The 21,842-nt window shown below is 44.5% G+C and overlaps 3 non-coding genes across 3 annotated transcripts; 1 reads left to right on the top strand and 2 right to left on the bottom strand.

Annotated features, from left to right (window-relative positions):
* Nucleotides 1–7,864: 7,864 nt before the first annotated feature.
* Nucleotides 7,865–7,946, bottom strand: TRNAL-AAG (transfer RNA leucine (anticodon AAG)). The gene has a single exon. It is a non-coding gene; the product is annotated as a tRNA-Leu (tRNA).
* An 897-nt stretch (nucleotides 7,947–8,843) lies between these two features.
* TRNAS-GGA (transfer RNA serine (anticodon GGA)) lies at nucleotides 8,844–8,918 on the bottom strand. The gene has a single exon. It is a non-coding gene; the product is annotated as a tRNA-Ser (tRNA).
* Nucleotides 8,919–9,040: 122 nt separating this feature from the next.
* TRNAS-GGA (transfer RNA serine (anticodon GGA)) lies at nucleotides 9,041–9,115 on the top strand. The gene has a single exon. It is a non-coding gene; the product is annotated as a tRNA-Ser (tRNA).
* Nucleotides 9,116–21,842: the final 12,727 nt, after the last annotated feature.

Raw genomic sequence — 21,842 nt, 5'->3', positions numbered from 1 at the left:
CAATGCAAAATTGGAAATATTGCCTTTAGGATATATCAAAGAAGGTAATGGCGAGAAAAAATAACCATACAACAAAAAGCAATAAAGTGAAATTAGTACAGAACACTTAAACGGGGGATTCAGTGTAACAAGTAACACTACTGTAGTACAGCGAACGATGAGACAGTAATGCTGCATCTTGCCACTCCAGAACGTGAGAAATGAATATGCAAGCCTCATATTAGAAACTTGCATGAACATGGAAATAAACTGGAATGCACTGGAAGCTGTATTTGTGTAACAAAGGAAGCAATGATCATAATAAATAGTAAGTGTTTTATCTAAAAAGCCCTTTACAAGAGGCAAAGTTGTACCTCTCTGGCAAAAACAAAGTTGCAACGAATAATTTGCAAACCAGCAAATACATTAATTAGCACACTGACATGTCACACTTTGCGCACATCTCCAGTCTCCTAAAGTAAAAAAAAGCACTCTGAATGAGAAAAACGTTTAACACATGTAGCCCAGAGCAAATTCTTTGCCAGTTCACTCACACTTTCACATCCAAAAACATTTCGCACAAAGTCCAGGCACAGTTCCACTGATGTTTACCAATTCACCCCCACTTTCACGTCCAAAAATATTTGGCACACAGTCCAGGCAGAGCTTCATAGATAAACAGCTTGAGAGCACCCTACTGATTATTGTGCAGTCTCGCTGCTGGAAATAGAACTGCCGCACATGCTGGTAGTGGTTTCAATGTAGACACACTTGCTGCCCTGGACAGGTATGCTCAGATATCTGCACTGGTGCTCCATTTTGTCGAAGTAGACACATTGATGCACTACGCTGGTAATTGAAATGTTTTGAATGCACAAGTATTGGCTTCATCAGAAAGACTTGCCCACATACCACCACTGGCATATATATGCACTTGCTCTTCACTCAGTAGCATTGAACTTCCCTATGTGGGAAGTGTTCAAGTGTTCCCTATGTGGGAGCCATGTGTAAAACCGGTGTCACACGACCACTCTCGATCGCGATCAAGCCCGATGCGGATCGAAATTATCGATGCGACTGGCTCACTCTCGTAGCTTGCGCAGAGGAGCCAATCACGACCGAGAAATTCGATTTGTAACGGACTGGATAGCGGCTAAAACAGCCCCGTGTGAAACCGGTATGAAATAATGCACAGACGTACGCTAGGAAAATGTGTTGCACAAGGACAAAGAACTGCGACATGCCCTTTTGTGCGAAGCGCGCGAAGAGAACACATGTATATATATATATATATATATATATATATATATATATATATAAGAACTGCGAGAGCGCTTCGCGAACTCCATGCGCACACATGGCACCCGCACGAACTCGGCAGGCCGCCGTAAAGCGCGAAGGGCGCACAGCGTACATTCCGACACATGTCCCAAACTGCAAACAATCGCACTACCTAAAGCATACAAGTTATTTTATACCAAGGGCATACTCGACTCACGTATGCAGTATCCGCAAGCGAGTTATGCAGCGTACATGCTGTATCCATTCGCCAAATAGTAAAATTCATAACAAGCACAAAGCTACAAGGGACTAAATACATTACTACCATTTGAGGCGTAAAATAAAATCGAATTTGGCCGTTTCATATATTGGACACAATATATGGACGCATGTGGTACCCGGTAATACCATGAAATACCCATCACGTGGGTAAAGTGGGCGAAAACACAATCGAGAACCTGAAGCGCAAACGATAAAAGCACGGTATGGTGCACGCAAAATTCTGTCTGTGCGCTGTAGCGCGAGGGAAGAAAATAGGGCGAGCACTTGACCTCACCTTTTGGGATACCGCACTAGTACTGAATCATTAAAAAAAAGCCTGTTTGAACCAGTTCTCTTGTCTGCAACACTCTTGCTAAACGTGAGACTAAAATACCACGATGACGGCTCTATTGCGGAGATCGGCAAGGTGCGCACAGACAGAAATTTTGCCGCCTTTCTTCGCATTCTGCAAAATGCTTTCTTGTTAGGATCACGCATAGCGGCCGATCCCGACGCTAGGGACACACAGGCACGATTTCGTCCCTCTAACTTTCGTCCTTATACTGCCCTTAACGCCTTAATTACAGAGTCAGTGAAAAGGCGTTTCACATAACATGACAATGAACTTGAAGAGCTGATTAGTGACCTCCACTCCGCGCCCTCCAATTGAAAACACTACTGATTTCCAAATTAAACTACACAAACAGATCGCACAACCCAAACTAATCACAGAACGTCGTTTTCTTGATGGCAAAACCCTGCAACACTTACATGACAAAGGCCAGCGGCAGCACATTCAGAACAGTCGCAAACAGACCATAGCGCCATGCGAGTGCGATAACGCAACTATGCCCGGCTTCACGAATAACGTGGCCGCCTTGGTGACATAACAATTGAAAACACTACTGATATCCAAATTAAAAGCACACAAACATATCGCACAACCCAAACTGATCACAGAATATCGTTTTCTTGACAGTAAAACACTGCAACACTTACATAGCAAAGGGCAGCGGCAGCACATTCAGAACAGCCGCAAACACACCACAGCGCAATGCGAGTGCGGTGACGTGACGACGCCATGACGACGCGACTATGCCCGGCTCGCCTGGCTAGGGTGGCTAGAAGGGGAGGTGTGAATACCGGCGGCGCTTTCCTTCAGGCGCGCGTGACCCCCTTGCGCACCGATGCCACCAGGGGGAACGTGGCGCTGCTGCTCGCGGCGTGGTATTATGCGTGGTACTCCCGCGCTGGACTGCGCCCTCCGCTGTCAGTCGGTCTCGTCGCCTGTTTTCGAGTGTTCCTCCCGACATTCCGTCATTCGACGGCGAGATGCTGTGGACCACCAAAGTTATGTTGAGCACCGCAGCGACGCACGGCTAGTTTATTACATTGCAGGTTATGTGGCGAGAAGGCGTGTTTTGCCCACACATTGTGAAGACTACGAAGCACCATAAAGGCAATATCCCCAGAGAGCTTCCACCAGAGGCATCCAAAGAGTGGGACCTTGAGGGCCTTTTATATCCCTCAGAATCGTTCTATAAGCTGGACAATGCCCTTGAAAACAAACTCACTCGTTTATTCAGTGTAACACTCACCGTGGTTGCTCAGTGGCTATGGTGTTGGGCTGCTGAGCACGAGGTCGTGGGATCGAATCCCGGCCACGGCGGCCGCATTTCGATGGGGGCGAAATGTGAAAAAACCCGTGTACTTATATCTAGGCGCACGTTAAAGAACCCCAGGTGGTCAAAATTTCCGGAGCCCTCCACTACGGCGTGCCTCATAATCAGAAAGTGGTTTTGGCACGTAGAACCCCGTAATTTTTAATTCAGTGTAACACGCCAGCATGCCAAAGCTGTGGCCGAGATTTTGCAGTCAATTGGTTAAATGTCAAAGATTGGTTGCCTAGACCATTCTGCTACCCTGACAGCCTCAGTTATACGTTTTTATTGCCTCACAAGGATTCACTTTTTGCTTAAAAGTTTCAGTCAGCAGAGCAGTGAGAAGAAACGGAAAACACTGAAACCTTATTGTGTGTTGTAAATATTTTTGCTCACTTGTAAATAAACGATTTCATGACCAGATCTGTTGCTTCACTGTCTGCAATCATAGTAAATTCCTTATATGAGCGTCAAAATGACATGCTACAGGTCTGCAAGCGCAGACAAAAAGTGGTTTGTAAATACGTCCAGGCTTTCTCAGGTAATGTCTGCAGTTTACAGGTCTTACGGCACGCATAGGCTGATTGACTGCTGATCTCGAGGACGGCGGTGGCATTTTGAGGGAGGCGATATGCAAGGCGTCCGTGTGCCGTATGATGTCAGTGCGCGTTAAAGAACCCGAAGTGGTCGAAATTATTTCGAAGCCCCCACTAGCTCCTAACACCCAAAGCCAGCTCACGAAATGCGCACAGACAAAACGCGTTTGAATCTCGATACAGTGCGAACTGGGCCCGTAAAATCTCACAGGAGTAATGATTTGGGCTGACATAACATTGTTTTAATGATAAAGATTCATTCTTTGACGCTCGCAGAAAGCGCGGGATACCCGAAACGGGCTCATTTTCACTTCGGTGGTAGAGATGCAGCCGACGCGAGGCTGGCGAGGCGCTCATTTCGGCTGCGCGCTTACCCCGCCTTGGTCAACAGCGCCGCCCCGCGGCATCGGTGCGCTGTGGGGTCACGTTTGCGCCGCCGGTATTCACACCTCCCCTTCTAGCCACCCTAGCCTGGCATCACGAATCACGTGGCCACCTTGGTCACATGATTTGACGACGGTATCGCCACCTTGCGCAAGGTTTGATCGCGTTGATGGGTTGTTGAATATTGTAGAAGCCGCTAAAGAGGCTGACGCGCCGTGGCGTGGCGGTGGCGCCTTGAGTCGTTTTCAAAACGTATTCACCCCTCGTTTTTAAGCTGCCTGGCTTCCAACGTTATCAAAACGTATTCACCCCTCGTTTTTAAGCTATCTTGTTTGGAACGTCTTTGATGCGTCGATTTTGGTCAAAAATCCGTTTCAGACGTTGAATCCCTTAATACGACGTTTTCAAGACTTTGTGTGCTACCTGGGTCGGGGAATTTGGAATTGTCAACTTGGTAGACACCCTTCATTTTATCCGCCAGTCCATAACGCTGGCAACGACGAAAGCAAAAGAAGTCAGTTGCCTTCATAACATGTCTTTCGACAGTGACCACGCTTGTCTTTTGGCCACGTTACCGAGGCGAAAATTTTGTACCCCGCTTTTCTTGCTTCTTCAGATAGCTGTCTACTCTGTAACCGTAGTGTCATGCCATAATTAATTGAACACATTCTCTTTTAAGGTTACCATTTCAGAATGCTCACCAAATGGAGTACGGCTTCTTATAGCGTAATCTTTGTTAAGAAAGTATATCTGTACGTCGCGAAAATCGGAGGTAGTGGCGAAAGCTGGACGCACGACCGCATAACTTCTCTGCACTCCGCACGAAATAGTAAGCTTGGTTTTCAGCTTTCGCTTTTGTTATGAGCAAAGACACGCATTGCTCTTCGTCGTTTTCACCTGTACTACATAGGGTGCCTCAATGTCCTCCTCGTCCTAAGCTTCGTACGAAGGTAAGGAGGAGGAGGTGGTGCGCGTTGAAGCACCCTATTTCCAAATCTCCTCCCATGTTACTCTCTCTCTCTCTCTCTCTCTCTATATATATATATATATATATATATATATATATATATAGTCATATGATGAGAAGCCAACACACACTGACACCAAGGACAACACAGGGTAAATTACATCTGCTTAATAAATGAAATAATGAAACGATAAATTAATGGAAATGAAAGTGAATGAAAAAAACAACTTGCCGCAGGTGGAGAACGATCCCAAAAGCCCCTTTAGAATATATATATATAATTACAACAACGTGATCACAATGCCGCTTTGATAATTGCACAGACCCACGAATCAGTGATACCACACGTGATTTCCCACCCTTCAGCTGATGTTATCCTTACAGACCCTACACCATGAAACTTGGTGCGATTTTTGTATTCGTCCCGTTAATATATATATATATATATATATATATATATATATATATATATATATATATATATATATATATATATATATATATATATATATATATATATATATATATATATATGTATATATATATATCATGATTGCTTCAAAAATAGAGGCAAAAGCTTTGCGCCATTTCTCAATTAACGTAGGCTCATTCAACGGAGGTGGGGGGGGGGGAAGGGGGTGAAATGAGAATGCAGCGTATGCGTAATGCGGAATATGGGGATTTGGTTACCATGTACCGGCGGTGAGTTGTTCTTTTCGTCCACTTTTCTTTCCCTTGACCTTATCATTTCTACAGTTCGATGAGAAACTACAAATACATTTTTCTGTGCTTTCCTTGGATTCAGTGCCTGTTGGCTTCGTATGGTTGTGACTAACAACAATCGCGCCCGCTCGCGTCCCCCTTCTTCTCGTTCATGAAATAAAGACGTTATTTTGTCTGACGCTCCGTTCGATTCAGAAGTTAGACAATCTGTTAAATGCACTTTAGGTTTATTTGTAGACGTTAGTAAAGCTTTTGATCAGCTAGATTATGACGTTCTTCTTCACGAGCTTTCAATTTGAGGAATTTGTTGAACGCCTCTAAATTTGTTGAGATCGTTCCTTGAGAACAGACGTACATGGGGGCGAAATGCGAAAACACTCGTGTACTTAGATTTAAGTTCACGTTAAACAACCTCAGGTGTTCCAAATTATTCCGGAGCCCCCCATTACGGCGTGCCTCGTAATCAAAACGTGGTTTTGGCACGTAGAACCCCATAATTAAATTTTAATAACGGTCGTCAGTGCGTGTGATTAGGCAACCAGTAGTCATCTTTACATACTGCAGTCAGAGGCGTGCCGCAGGGGAGCGTGTTAGTACCGATACGTTTTATTTTTTCTGTGGGAACGATATAGTAAAGGTTGATGCAACTGCTGAATTTGTAAGGTAAGCTGATGACTGCACCGTCACTTTATTTGGTCCACTAGCGAGTGAATTGGTAAAAAGACGCAATCTTGCAGTGGGGTAATCTGAGCTGTTGGTCGCCTTGAAACATACTTAAGTGTAATTTACCTAAAACAAAACTGATATTTTTTTTGTGCTGGAAACAAACCTCCTGTGCTAAAAGGCAGCATTTTGTGCAATGTACAGGCAAGGAGTGAACACTGTCGAAGAACATAAGGTGCTTGGTGCGAGACCGTCAGCACGCTTTACTTGTAAAGTAAAGTAAGTAAGTCTGGCAATTTTGCGTAATGCTTTTTCGTAGATGTTTAAAGGCTGTTATACGTTTTGCTCGATCAGGACGACTAATATTCTGCTGGGCAACGGCGCCGACAGCTCCTCATGCATGCCCCAATAGGCGGATTGTCCGCGATTGCGCAGCAAGGAAACTGTCACGTGGCATAGTCTATTTTGAACCATAGAGGAATAATGTCTCGCACGCTGTCATGGCGCTAGAAACGGAGAAAACATTGAAAACTATGAATACTTTCCTTGGTTTCAACGGCTCACACGACTCGTGCTCATAGCACGTGCCTTCCAAACTCTTGTCCCGCTGTTTTGTCTGCGCTGGTCGCTATGTTGAACGATAGTCAAAAATAGCTCAGCTTCGAGCTCACCTGCTGCGGCCACATTCCGATGGGGAAGGAGTACAAAAGCACTCGTGTACCGACAGCTTTGGGTGCACACTGACCAACCCTAGGCTATCGAACTCGAACGGGAGTTTACCGCTAACATGTCTGTTATAACCTCTGTTATGTTTCGGGAAGTCAGGAACACGATCAATCAATGAGTCAATCAATCTTCATTCATGCGGCTTTAAGATGTGCCGATCGCATGCATGGAAAAAGGAAAAAAGATCAGGAGGGAGCATCACGTGACAATCTTAAAGCCTATAGTCATAAAAAATATAAGGAAAGCATTTCTTGGGAAATACGCCCTCTCCACGTGAAGCGCAAGCAGTAATTTCTATAACAGCGGAGTGCGTAGAGAGTACGGCCAACACCTCCTATATACTCAACTATAGGAGGTGTTGGTACGGCCAAGAGTAGAGTGGAGAGCAGGTGTCGAGAGTCGATAATGATGAGGGCGTCACGTGCAGCTATCGCAAACCAAAATATATCTGGAAAATCTGGCAACCATGGAGTGCCTACTTTCCGAACGACGGCGCACATCGGAGAGAAGGAGGAGCGGCGTCAGTGGAGGTTGGGTTACCGAGGCTAGCAGCTGCCTGGCGTCGTGTTCTCGCCTGTACTTTTCTCCTTCCTCTTACTCTGCAAGTGAGAGAAAAAAACATGTGGCAGCGGTGGGATTCGAACCCACGCCCCCGAAGAGACTGGTGCCTTAAACCAGCGCCTTAGACCGCTCGGCCACGCTACCCACACTTAAGCTAGCTCGGCGCAGATCACCGCGTGCCTTTCGCAATCGCCATTCTCGTTTCAGGTGGCCTATTTTTTCCAACACGCGCTTGCTTCCCACCGCACCGGTTTCACGCCGCTTTCCCGAGACTTACGCGCGGAACGAGGGAAACTTGAAGCTACTCATTTTGCCAGAGGCTTTGAATTCGAATCCGTTGGGGACATGAAAGCTGAGATTGCTGAAAAAGGTGATTTGTGTAATTTAGTTTATTTTATGGTTTACTGGCGGTGATCGGACAACTTGTAATTCCTGCCACCGTCTTCGCTATCATCATCGTCATCATCGTATAGGCAATCTGAAACTTATAGGTCATTTGAATTCTAGAATGGAGCATGGACAGTGGTTACTCAGGTCATCGAGCTGATTACTGGTGTAAGTACGCCCTGTCACTGGTGCAGCTGTCTCGAGAAAAAAGAACTAGAAAACCAGCTTGTACTACTTACCATGAACAGTGCCGTAGCCAGAAATTTCGTTCGGGTGGGGGGGCGGGGGACCGCTCACGTTGCAGCTCGGTCTCCTCCTGATAGAGTTTGTCGAGAGACCAAATACATGAATAATAACTGCATTACCACTACCAAAGATGTTGCAACTGAATTCATGAACGCTACGCACTGCCAAGACAAGTAAAATATGTATTTTCTTATAAAAGAATATAGTCGTATGTCCCCAAAAAATTGCCCGAAATAACTGATGTGAATGCTTCTATGTTTTTTGTCTATTCAATAAGTAAAAAAAGTACCACACGAAATTTAGAAATAAATAAAGGGAAAATCAGACATCCACCCGTTCGTAGCAATTGCTACAAAGGAAACCCATACGGGTTCCTCGAAAGAAAAGCCTCAAAGTTGAAGAAAAATTCGTCCTGGTCCGGGACTCGAACCCGGGACCACCGCCTTTCCGGGGCAGCCGCTCTACCATCTGAGCTAACCAGGCGGCTAGCAGATGGCAAGGCGAAGTCGAATTTGTCGACAACACACGAGGCAAAGGCAAGGTTTGACGTAGTAGTTCTGCGGAAACCCGCAAGGTGGAGGGAAGTAATGAATAAAGGGAAATCAGCCTGGTTAGCTCAGATGGTAGAGCGGCTGCCCCGGAAAGGCGGTGGTCCCGGGTTCGAGTCCCGGACCAGGACGAATTTTTCTTCAACTTTGAGGCTTTTCTTTCGAGGAACCCGTATGGGTTTCCTTTGTAGCAATTGCTACGAACGGGTGGATGTCTGATTTTCCCTTTATTCATTACTTCCCTCCACCTTGCGGGTTTCCGCAGAACTACTACGTCAAATTTAGAAATATATCAGTTCGAATCCAGCAAAGCAGTGCATGCTGCTGATATGTAAAAGCCATGAAATGAACAAGTTGAGGACAAATATTTTTATGAATTTTTGTCATTCAAGAACCTTGTTTACATTTTTGTACATATGCAACCTCCAGGGAAAAGTCTCAGGGACGCTGTCCTTTGTCCCAGTATATTGCGCAGGAGCAGCTGTCACCGGTGGTATATTGGGAGTAATTGCACCGAAATTATATTCGCAACAGAGAGCACATATAGAAAGCAGAAGTTCTGCAAGATATACGAGGGCGAGCCAAGTGAAAGTGAGCCAATGCGAATATATGACTGGCGACGTACTTTATTTAAAGTAGTCTTCATGAGCATTTAGACATTTGTCCACTGACTAACGAGTCGCATGATTCCCGTCTCATAAAACTCCTCGGGTTTCGCGTCAGAAAGTCTGTAACTGTTTCACGTCATTGTCCGACACAAATTTGGTTCCCTGATCTGTTTTTTCAACGGCCCCAAAATGTGGAAATCGCAAGGCGACAGGCCTGGGCTGTATGCCGGATGTAGCAGCGTTTCTCACGTGAACTTTGTCATTTTTGTATGAACTGCATCAACGATGTGGGGACGGGCAATGTCGTTGGGTAAGATGACCCCTTCGTCAATTTTCCACGTCGTTTGTTCATGATTACGAAACACAGCCGAACTGGCGTTTCACCATATCGGAAACGATTGATAGTCTCTCCAGGCTTAGCAAATTCAATCAGTAATGACCCCTGACGATCTAAAAGAAGTCAACAACACATTTCCGGCTAGAAATGACGGCCTTTGATTTCTTTGTTGGTGGTGAATACGAATGTTTCCACTGTAAGCTTTGCCGTCGTGTTTCAGACTCGTAGTAGTGGCGTCTCCATGTCACAATTGCAGAAAGAAAGTCGTCACCCTCATTGTGATACCGGATCAAGTGAGCCAAGGCAGTGCCGAACCTCTCCCTCTTCTGGCGGTGGTTGCAAACCTTGGCCATCCGTTGCGCACACAAGAGCCGATAACCGAGACGTCCATGAATTATGGTGTGAACTGAACCGTGACTCATGTGCACACGCTTTGCCAGTTCATCGATGCTTATCCTCCGTTCAGGTCTAATCAGTTCATGAACATTTACAATTGCGTTGAAGGTGATTGCACGGTGGCTTTGGCCCGGTCTTGGATCGTCTTTGCAACATTGACATTCTTTGAACCGTTCTCGCCAACGCTTCACGGTGGCCAATGAAATGCAATGTTCACCGTAAATGAGACATGCTTGTGTGCTACGCGTATGCCTCGAAGATAATAAACGGAAGCATTATTGCGCTATGTGGGTTCGCTAACTTTCATTTGACTCACCCTTGTACATCAGAAATGCGAAAATACAGTTTGATAAAGGCCAAAAAAGTGTCACTGGAAATAAAGTTCACTGCACGCATACACAGAACCTTGCAACAAGATCTTTAAATGTGCGTATAAATCTCCAATAAATCTACGTATCTCAGCAAGTGCCAACTACGGAATCGATTCTAGGAACGCTAGAGGAGAGATGCTGGTAGAATTCGCAGAAGAAGGTATAGGCTGCAAATAATGAACGCCTTCTTCAGGAAGCGTAGCAACAGAAAGTGGACCTGCAAAAGTGCTAATGGTGAAACAGTAAATGAAATAGATTTCATACTTTCTACCAATCCCAGCATATTGAAGGATATTGAAGTGTTAGGTAAAGTGCAGTAATCATAGGTTGGTGAGGTCTAGGATTCACTTCAGTTTGAAGAGATAAAGAATTAAATTGGTCAGGAAGAAACAGGCCAACCTAGGCGCAGTAAAGGTAAAAGCCGACCAATTAAGGCTGTTACTTGCAAACAAATATGCAGCCTTAGAAAAGAGAGACGAAGATGACATAGAGGTAATTAATGCAACTGTAACTAGGCTGGCTTCAGAGGCAGCAGTTGAAATGGGAGGTAGGGCACCAAGGCAACCAGTAGGCAAGCTTTCCCAAATAACAAAGGACATAATAAAGAAACGACAAAGAATGAAAGTGTCCAACTCAAGAGATAAGATAAAATTTGCGCAACTGTCAAAACTGATCAATAAGGAGAAAATAAGGGATATTTGAAATTATAACGTGACAAAGACTGAGGAAGCCTTAAAAATGGACGCAGCATGAAATCAGTGAAAAGGAAACTTGGCATAGGACAAACCAAAACGTATGCACTGAAAGATAAGCAGGGTAGTATGATCGTCAATCTCGAAGGCATAGTAAAAGCAGCGGAATAATTTTATACTGACCTATACAGTACCCAGAGGCGCCACGATACCGCCATTCTAAGCAGTAATGAACAGGTTGAAAACACTTGTTCTATAACTATCGATGAGGTTGGAAGGGCCTTGAAAGACATGAAACGGGGAAAAGCGGCAGGAGAACATAGAATAACAGTCAACTTAATCAAAGATGGAGGAGACGTAATGCTTGAAAAACTGGCGGCATTCTATACGAAGTGTCTATCAACTTCAAGAGTCCCAGAGAACTGGAAGTATGCAAGCATTATACTAATCAACGAAAATGAAGACGTTAAAGAATCGAAAAATTATAGGCGCATTAGCTTACTCCCAGTATTATATCAAATATTCACCAAGAGAAATTCTAATAGAATAAGGGGAACACTGGACTTTAGTCAACCAAGACAACAGGCTGCCTTCAGGAAGAGATACTATACAATGGATCACATCTGTGCCGTTAACCAGATAATCGAGAAATCCGCAGAGTACAATCAGCCTCTCCATATGGCTTTCATAGATTACGAAAAGGCATTTGATTCAGTAGAGATACCAGCAGTCATAGAGGCATTACGTAATCAAGGAGTACCGCCCGCTTACGTAGATATCTTAGAAAATATCTAAAGGTATTTCATAGCTACCTTAATTCTCCACAAGAAAAGTAGGAAGATACCTATAAAGAAAGGGGTCAGACAAGGAGGCACAATCTCTCCAATTATTCACTGCGTGCTTGGAAGAAGTATTCAAGCTGCTAAACTGGGAAGGCTTAGGAGTAAGGATCGACGGTGAATATCTCAGCAACCTTCGGTTTGCCGATGACATTGTTCTGTTCAGCAATACTGCAGACGAGTTACAACAAATGATTGACGACCTTAACAGAGAGAGTGCAAGAGTGGGGTTGAAGATTAATATGCAGAAGACAAAGATAATGATGAATATCTGGACAAGGAAACAAGAGTTCAGGATCGCCAGTCAGCCTCTAGAGTTTGTGAAGGAGTACGTTTATCTAGGTCAATTAATCACAGCGAACCCTGATCATGAGAAGGAAATTTTTAGAAGAAAGAAATGGGTTTATCGCGCACGACAGACATTGTCAACACCGGACTGGAAGCTTACCATTCTCATTGAAAAGGAAGGTGTGCAATCAGTGCATTTTACCGGGGCTGAAATATGGGATGGAGATTTGGATACTGAAAAAGAAACTTGAGAACAATTTAAGGATCGCGCAAAGAGCGATGGAAATAATGCTTGGCATAACGTTAAAAGACAGAAAGAGAGCGGTTTGGATCAGGAAGAAAACGGGTATAGCCGATATTCTAATTGACAGGAGAAAAAAATGGAGTTGGGCAGGTCATGTAAGGCGCAGGTTAGATAACTGTTGGACCACTATGGTTATATAGAATGGGTACGAAGAGAAGGGAAGCAAGTTGAGTATGGCAGAAGACTAGGTGAGACGATGAAATTAGGAAATTCGCGCTCATTAACCAAACGACGGAGCACAAAAAAGTAAAAAAGAAAAAACGCGGAATAACTTCATTTCACTTCATTTACAGAAGAGAGTAAATTAGTATGAAAACCTTCTACCGTGAAATGGAGTTAAATGTACTTTCTCTACATCTGCATCTACATCGTGTTGTTTTCGTGAGCCTGTGTTCATTCGATATCCGGTATTTTGAAATTTTTGCCTTGTTGATGTATGGCATATAACATACATTATTGTTAAATTATATGTATCATTTCCAATAGCATGCTCTTATTAAGCGTAACTTTTCCCTAATGCTGTGTTTTCGTCTTTTCTTTGTCTCCCGTGTGATGTTGTATTGCCTATAGATATTAAAGTGCACTAAATGTAGCTATCCGAGCAACCATCAGTTTTACTTCCTTCATTAAATCGTGACGCAAGTTGCAATGCCCACAACAAATAAATAAGCGAGGATCTACTCCTGTCAACGTTTCCAACCGGTAATGCCGTCAAGAAAAGTCGCCGTGCAAACTTCTATCTTATCAATGTCACATGCTCTCGCGATGTGAAAGCACTAATCTGGGTGTTACGTTTGTGCAGAGTTCGCGTTTTATGTAATTGAACAAGGTTGTCGTGCCGAACAAGTGCAGTTATCTAAAGAGGCAGATAAATGTTCTCAGTGTACTTCAGTTCTGCATTAATCCCCATTGTAGTATTATAGGTTAATCCAATATACAAAGAAATATAATGAGAAAAGTGGCAAATAAATGATGTCATGGTAAAAGCTTATGCCGGCATAGAACGCTGCACCTGCACTGCTTCATCGGTAAAAAGTGTCCTTAAGAGGAAGCTTTAGCTCGGGTGCTCCTATCTAAATACATGTAAAAAGAGAATTCGTTTTTCTCGGCAACCACTGCACCAATTTTGACGAGGTTTGTTGCATTTAAAAGGAAAACTTAAAGTCTAGTGACTGTTGGTTTCGAATTTTTGAGTTAGGGCGTCAATGTTTTATTAAAAACTGGCGAAAATCCAAAATTTTCAAAAAACAAAACTGTGATGTTTACAACTCCGTACCTCCTAAAGGAAAAACGATAATACAATTCTGTGAAATGCATCTAATAGTACATCCAAAGCGGACAAAATTGATATATTACACATGAATCTCAAAAAATTTAGTAACATGGAAATACAGCTTTTGCAGAACCCTTGTAAACAACGTAACAAATTCACGTAAGATGTAAAATGACATATCGAATTTGTCCGCTTTCAATGATCTAATGGATGCTGTTCACAGAACCGTGATATCTGTTTTTGATACAGAGCTATGAATTTTTAAAAATTGTGCTTCTATTTTTTTCAAACGGTCAAATATTTGAAAATCGTTTTAAGAAAATTTAAGCCCTAAATAGAAATTCCGCTTTAAACAGTCACTAGAATTCAACTTTCTCTTTCAAATGCAACAAATTTCATTAAAATCGGTCCAGGGGTTATCTCATAAAAACGTTTTTCGTTTTACATGTATTTGAATAGGCCGCGTCGGAGTTGGGCCCGAGCTAAAGCTTCCTCTTTAGCCACTGGCACAAACGCTGTACCTTCGTTTCATTGCAGGAAAAAAGAAAATAATAGGATATCTGTAGAACCTGTCATAGAAAATGGAATAGCATTTGCTCCAATTGTAACACCCCAGGAACCCTTTCTAGAAATGAAGTAATATTTGCTCTATATGAAAACCCTAAAAACTGTTGTAACTATGGAAGTAATATTCATTCCAGTTTGGATACCTATAAACACCTTCCGGATATGAAGTAATATTCACTCCAATCGGAACAGGTAAAACGCTTCTGCAAGGAAAGGAAGTATTATATACTCCAATCTGAGCACCACGAAGGCTGGTGGGAGAGATGGAGTGAGCTAAAACTCCATGCGAATGCAGTATATCGCACTCTCATTCGTGAATGCGCAAGGAGGCGTTTGCTCCCATCCGAGCTTATTTCCGTTTAGTGTGTCGCTGGCGGCGCTTCAGAACAAGCCGCTGACACTCCCAAGCCACAATGTTTTCTAACCGTTGTCGCCGCTTTTCACTCTCCTCGCAATTATTTCGCAAAAAGAAAACGTTTATATTTGTGGTGCCGTCGGCTGCGATGCGAGAACGGGTTGCGCCGTCAGTATAGCCGGCTTTCGCAGCTGAACTTGATTTGCACCGGAACTCTCGTTGGTGCTAAACGTTTGCCCGTGGACATCGCCTGTCATAAAATGAACATTACGCATCAGTTTATTATAGCCGACATCATCGGAAGTGAAGCGCATAACCAACAGAACCAACATCTGTGTCTAAGGGTTCCGGGGACGTGCTGGTGCTGCGTAGTTAGGGTGATCCTCTAGTAAAAACGAAGTGTTCACCGGTTATGTTGGCTGTGAGATTACATGTCTAGCAATGTCATTTGCAGCATTTTCGTTTTGTCACCCCACGCAGGCACATTAAAATGCGCGCACCGGCCGAACCCTAATGGATATTTATTTATGCTAGCACTAATGTATATATACATATATATATATATATGTATATATATATATATATAATAAACATCAACAAAGTCTAATGCGCGCATATATTTTGTCGGAGAAGTGGAAATGCCGTGCGATCGTGCCATCCTGAATTTAACATCGCCGTCACTCGTGCCCGTAGTTCTGACGAAAAATAATAGAATGATAGGGATGCATTACGCTTCTGTAGTTGAGGCAAATAACCATACAGGAATAATGGACGTCCTTCAAGTTCTTTTATTTTCTTTTTTTTAAAGATCCGCCCCCCCCCCCCCCCCCCCCCCAACCACCGCCGCCGCCAATTTCCTTTTGTTTGTATGACAAAACACTGCGCGTGCTGTCCGGTAATTGGGTGACCTGCGCGAGTTCTAAACTCCAGAATTCGTTCCATGCAGCCCTTTGCGCATTACCATGTACATTGCCTTCAATACTTTTTGAAGTTGAATTCCTGGGCGTTTACATAAAATTACAGCCCGGTTATAAAGCAAGATACACGCAGAACAGTATAGAAGAGGTTTGAACACGCTCTTCTCACGGCTCGCTTTCGCCGGATTCATGCGTAAGAACATTTTCGAGATTTTCACTTGAAGGTGAACTTAGTGAGAGAAACAGTTTGTACTTTGGCGCTGTGGCATCGGTATAGTCTCTGCGCAAGCTATATATCACCTGCGCAGGACGTGAGTTGCGGATTCTGAGAGAACAATCTCATATATATTTTAAAAAGGTAGATAGAAACCAGTGTTCTTGTGGCAGTCCAGTGTACTAAGAAGGAAGTGTCGCGGCTTAGTTCTTTTTTTCTGCGAGAAGGTATGACTCTTCAAGTTTATTGCTTCATTCATTAGTGGTACATATATGCAGTAGAACTCATGCAGAAAGAGGTCCCACAGTTTCTGTATATATATGATGGACTAAAAATGTGTTAGTCACCTGACGTTATCGTTTCTTTTTATTTGCAACCAACCTAATCAAGATTAGCGCACTTGTTGCCGAGAACAATTTCCCTGTTTCCGCGTATGCACATTGTAGAGGCGGGCTAAGTTACGAATGCAACAAAAGACGCATTTCAGTAGGCATCAGAGTGCCTGCATTGCAGCCAACCACGTGTTCCAACACTACCTGCAAGCCATAATCAGTAATCCACTTGACGGCTCTAAGTATTATTGCAACTTTTGCTCAACCTTTCATTCAATTCTAGAGGGTTCTATAAAACCAAGAGGCAGGCACGTACGCAGGATTTTTTTTCGGGGGGGGGGGGGGGGGGCCCAACCTAAGGTAACTTTTCTATGCAAATGAGGGGGAGGGTACTTTTACTCGTACAAATGTGAAAAATGCCTACCATTCGCCATAAAGTAATGTAAACCCGCAAAAGAGAATTGAAATAACGTGTATCTCACAGGTACGCCTGTGAGATACACCTCTTCTTTACTTGGCAAAAGAAGAACCACATCAAATGGACTCGCGCATGAATGATGTGCAGGAAGGACCTTGCCAAGAACAAGTTAAGCAGCGAAAGTGCAAAATAATGATTTCTAGTAGCGTTTCCTTAATTAGCTCTGGAAGAATTATAGGGAAATGTATATTTGCGGAACAATCACAGTTCTTTTGGATCCCTCCTATTCAGCTCTACCAAGTGCCAAAACCGACTCGTATCGTTATTTGGGAAGTTGCGTAACGATGCGTGGTCACCAGTCCCGTACAACGGCGTAGAGTGCAGGACGCTGCGGTTCTAGACGTACTGCGCCCACCGAGGAAGGTTAGAAAAACACCCCTGTTAGCACAGTAGGGAAGTAGCTACGTCAGGCGGCTCGATTGATAACTGTAAAAGAGTCATTCAAAGCACACGGAATTATTCTCCACTTCCGGCGGCGTTTTCTCTACTTCCTTTTTAAGTAAAAAGATGTTGATTCATAAATATTTTCACAAACCATTTTCGCTTGTCCTCCCTGTTTGGCTGTTGCCTTAGCTTTCTCCCTTAGTAGATCGCTTAATTTCTCATCTCCTTGCGACTCTTATTTCCAGTTGCCAATTTTGCACGAAAAGTGCTGTACAGTTAGGGAAAAACCAGACGAGGTAAGGGGTGACAGTCATAATGCTTATGGGTTGAACGGTCAATGCAGGATTTGATGATGGACGTTGTTTCACAATATTTTATTTGCCACCTTATCTAAACCATATCGTGGATATATGGTTCTGAGGATCTGCCAGCGTCGCGGCGAGCCGTCACTCGAGGAAATAATGAAGCAAAATGAAAAGTTAAATGCAACTCGCGTTTTCTCCGGCCACAACTCATTCCACGAGCATACAGACCAGGTGGCTATGAACAGAGTCCCTTTCCTGGCCCCTGGAGCAGTATAAACAAAGAAGCTTGAACTAACATAGCAACAGCGATGCGCGTGATCGTCGAATAGAGGGCGACATAAAAATTGTGTTGGGCATCATAAATAAAATAAAATATTATGATTAAAACAATAAACTACGCCCTGCCTGCTGCAATAGATGGTGACAACTGAATTCATCTTGAGTTTATCGCGTGGGCACCGAATCGCTGGGAAAACTGGCCCCTATACCCCAGGAGATGCCGATAACTACCGCCATCCAAAGGAGTGAAAAACTTGACAACCTTTCCACTCTGTGGAGATTAGCCCTCGGCTATTGGTCAAAAGTTTTCGGGCTGCAGCCATTTCACCTGCCTGTCACGCGACGTCACAAAACCACAAAAACTCACCACGTCATAGTGAAGTGTACGCGTTAAAGATGCATTAGTATGCCGAACGAAACTGAATTTTCTTCTGAATAGCCGCAGGCTGCCCCGTTCCGAAAGGAATAAAAGATGGCTGCCACCGATCGCTCAGGCACTGGCTGCTCGCACCTGCCGGAGAGCAAGGGTTTATTTGCGTATAATAAAACTTTTTGCGTGGCAGTATAACGTTTTCGAGCACTTTCGGCACGTTTACGCTCTTCTTACGCAAATATGGCATGTTACTCTTCTTTGCTGAGGATCCGTTTTAGCGTCATTCTTAAGCTTCCGTTGCATGCCGCCGCGATTTTCGACCAGCCGCCGCAAACTAAGTAAGGGAAAGCGGACCAATCGCAGACGCCGGCACTACCTTCTTCCTCCGGTTATCGACTTTCAGTGCAGTGGCCCAGCCCCATCGAATCCCTCTCCGCTTGAGCGTGCTCCTCACCTCTTGTCAGCCAATTAGACAAGACAAGCCGCTCAGTGTAGGCAATGTTATTCGTTTTCCAAGCAAACAAAAGTGACCTCCTATGAACGAGGAGAGCGTTTGATTGGTCTGTCCAGACAACCCTGCGGGTGCCCGCCCGATGCTTGCGTCGGCGGTTACGCAAATTTGACGTCAGGAGATTGGAATAAAAACATATTGGAATAGTTTTACGTTATACGGTCCCAGGTTTATCTGCGGGAGTCGACAAATTTCTGTTATTGAATTTGCGGACAGTGTAATTTCTGAGTTTGGTATCCGTGTTTATGTTTTATTTTTGCCGCGTTGGATATTTCTTGCACAGCATTATGGTTCTTGCGAAAATCATTGGACCAGAAGGGATCGAATAATCGTTGCAATGTTTGCCTGTGGGAGCCAGGTTATCGAGAAACAGCGAGAAGTCGTGAAGGAACGATGACAATATTGGCACGCGTCTTTCGTTTTCTATTAGCCATCTTCTTATTTTCACTGGATAATCACTGGTATTAAGTTGTCGATCGGGGAAAGACGCGCACATGCAGTATTGGAAATTTCTTTAACGTTGTCGCACATTCCATGTAGTAAATCAGGCGGCGTATCTTATCAAGGCCGGGGTGATGCAACGAATCTATCGGAATCCTCTTACTTTTTCGTTGCTTGTCGGTGGTCGAAACGGCACTTCGCTTATGTTATCACGAGTATCGGTCGTTCATGAGCGGTGGATGATAAGAACGGAATGGAATCGTGAGAAAGGAATCGTGAGAAAGGAATCGCTGTATTACACCGGCTCAGATTATGCACGCATTACGAGAACGAGAATGTGCGCGAGAACCAGTGATACCTGTCTCGGTATAGCTCAGTGGTTGTGGCGTTTCGCGCTCAGAGCTCGTGGCCGCGGCTTCCAATCATGCCGCGGCCGCAGTCCGCGATGGGCGCTGTTTGCAACGAGGCCCGTGTACTTGGATTATAAAACCCAAGGTGGGAAAAATTCATACCGATTCCCCCACTTCGGCGTGCTTTTTGGTTTTTGGCACGTAAAACCTAAGAACCTAATTTCGGTATTTTCTAAAAACCACCGAGAACAGGAAATGTACAATGAAGCATGTGAAAATAGCGGGCGAACTTGATCCGGAACGCCATATGGACGAACGCACTCGCGGCGTTCCGATTCGAGCATCACTTTCTTTCACGACACAAGCTTGCTCAATAAGCTGAACTTACATTCTGGCCTTCTACGGGCCAGAACCACGATCCAATTATGAGGCATGCCGTAGTGGAGCACCCCGGAATAATTTTTACCACCTGGTATTCTTTCAGGGGCGCTGAAACAGTTTTCTAACTAGTCATAGAATGGCCTTGTAATAAAATGAAGTAGTCTCACGATTATCACGTGGCAAACATGTTCCGAATCCTTCAAGTATGTTTAGGTTATAGCATCCATGCTCGGCTTTCTCTCTCTTTTCATCGCCACCATAGCGCCTGGGAGCTCAACAGGGGAGACGCAAAGGGGGTGAAGCCCCACCCAGATGTGTCGTGGCGGCGAAAGGGCCCGACGCGGCAGCCCATGGCGGCCGTGGTGTACTGCGCTACGCAGCACGCCGCGGATATCTCGGAGGCGACGCACAGCAGGCGCAGCTGTGTACGCGCTACTGTCGTGTGTAGACTGGCAGTGCAAAGATGAAATGATCTTTCTGTCTTTTTGAGATCTCGGGAATGTATATCGTATGTTTCATTTAATTAACTCGAAATCGACAATTACGTAATGCTGAAGATGTTCTCGCGGTCACTAAATCAGCCAGTAGCGGTTGGTGGGCCCAGCTGCTTGCGATGACGCTACATTACGACATCGCGGAAGTGCGTCCAAGCGATGTTTCGCTGTTTTTGACCGTAGATTGTAAATTTCCTGCTGCATGCAGTGCAATGATAGTTGGGTCACATGGTTCATCGGAGCCGTTTGTACAGATTGGCAGCGTTTTCTTGCTGTGTTCATAAAAATCCGAGGACACCTACGCACTTCTTATGGGTTGTGAATGTGAAAGCATTAACGTTCACTCGAACGCAGCCGAGTGGTTCTTGTAGTAATGAACTCCTCGCGGGCCCGCGAGTACATTGAGGTGTTTGCCCAACGTGTTGGCACGTTTTTATTTAGCCTTACCGAGACGAGAGGTTGTGCGGACAAGGGACACGTGCTTAGCAAATGCTTCCAATAACGACAGCGAGGGTGACGTGGCGTCGTGGCGATGCCCTCTCTCCTGCCGAAGCACGTTGCGATAGCGGTGGCAGCAATTGTGCCGTTTCGCCCGCTGCTCCGTCGAGGTGCGTTCGTGACGGAACAGCCGATCGTAATGTAGGGGCCCTCTTTCGCTTGTCGAGACGACAGACGCCGGCTTTTTCGCTTAATCGGTCATTTGACGCTTTCTCATCAAAAGTGTTTCAGGGCCGCTTTAATGTGCACCTGGATATGATTACACGAGCACGCATGCATTTCGGTCCCGTCGAAAATGCGGCCGCCGAAGCAGGGATCCAACCCGCCACCTCGAGGTCGGCACTGCTACGCCATAGCAACTAAGCTACCGCGGCAGGTCCCAGCAATTGGTTTAATTCTTAAAACACACCTTTGCCATTGTTTGCTTCTTCACTGCTAGTACAATGTTACAATATATAGCCTAGAAAAGACAAGCGCATCTGCAATAAAATCCCCCGAAAAGAAAGAATTATAGGTTCAGTGGGTCTTCGACTGGATTGGAGCTGATAGGTTCGTCTTTGTATACACAATTTTACTCTTTCGTCAAATGGTGAATAGATATACAGCCACACCAATTTAAAGGCAGCTAAGCATTTGAAGTGTTGTGAATAGGGGAGCCGCTTTTATTCATTTTTAGAATTCTTTCTTCTTCCCGTTTTACTACCAATAAGTGGCCGAGTAATGTATGAACGACGTGCCATTTTTATCAATATATAATTGCGTCACTTACTTCGATGAAAACGGCCCTTCAACCACGTGTGGGCTACGCACTGTCGATGTCGAATTGGGATGTCTCGTACTACAGAACATTAAGAGGACGCGGTTTAAGGCAA

This window comes from Dermacentor andersoni, chromosome 3, assembly GCF_023375885.2.
Source record: "Dermacentor andersoni chromosome 3, qqDerAnde1_hic_scaffold, whole genome shotgun sequence".
Taxonomy (NCBI): domain Eukaryota; kingdom Metazoa; phylum Arthropoda; class Arachnida; order Ixodida; family Ixodidae; genus Dermacentor; species Dermacentor andersoni.
This window is presented reverse-complemented; position numbering and strand designations above follow the sequence as displayed.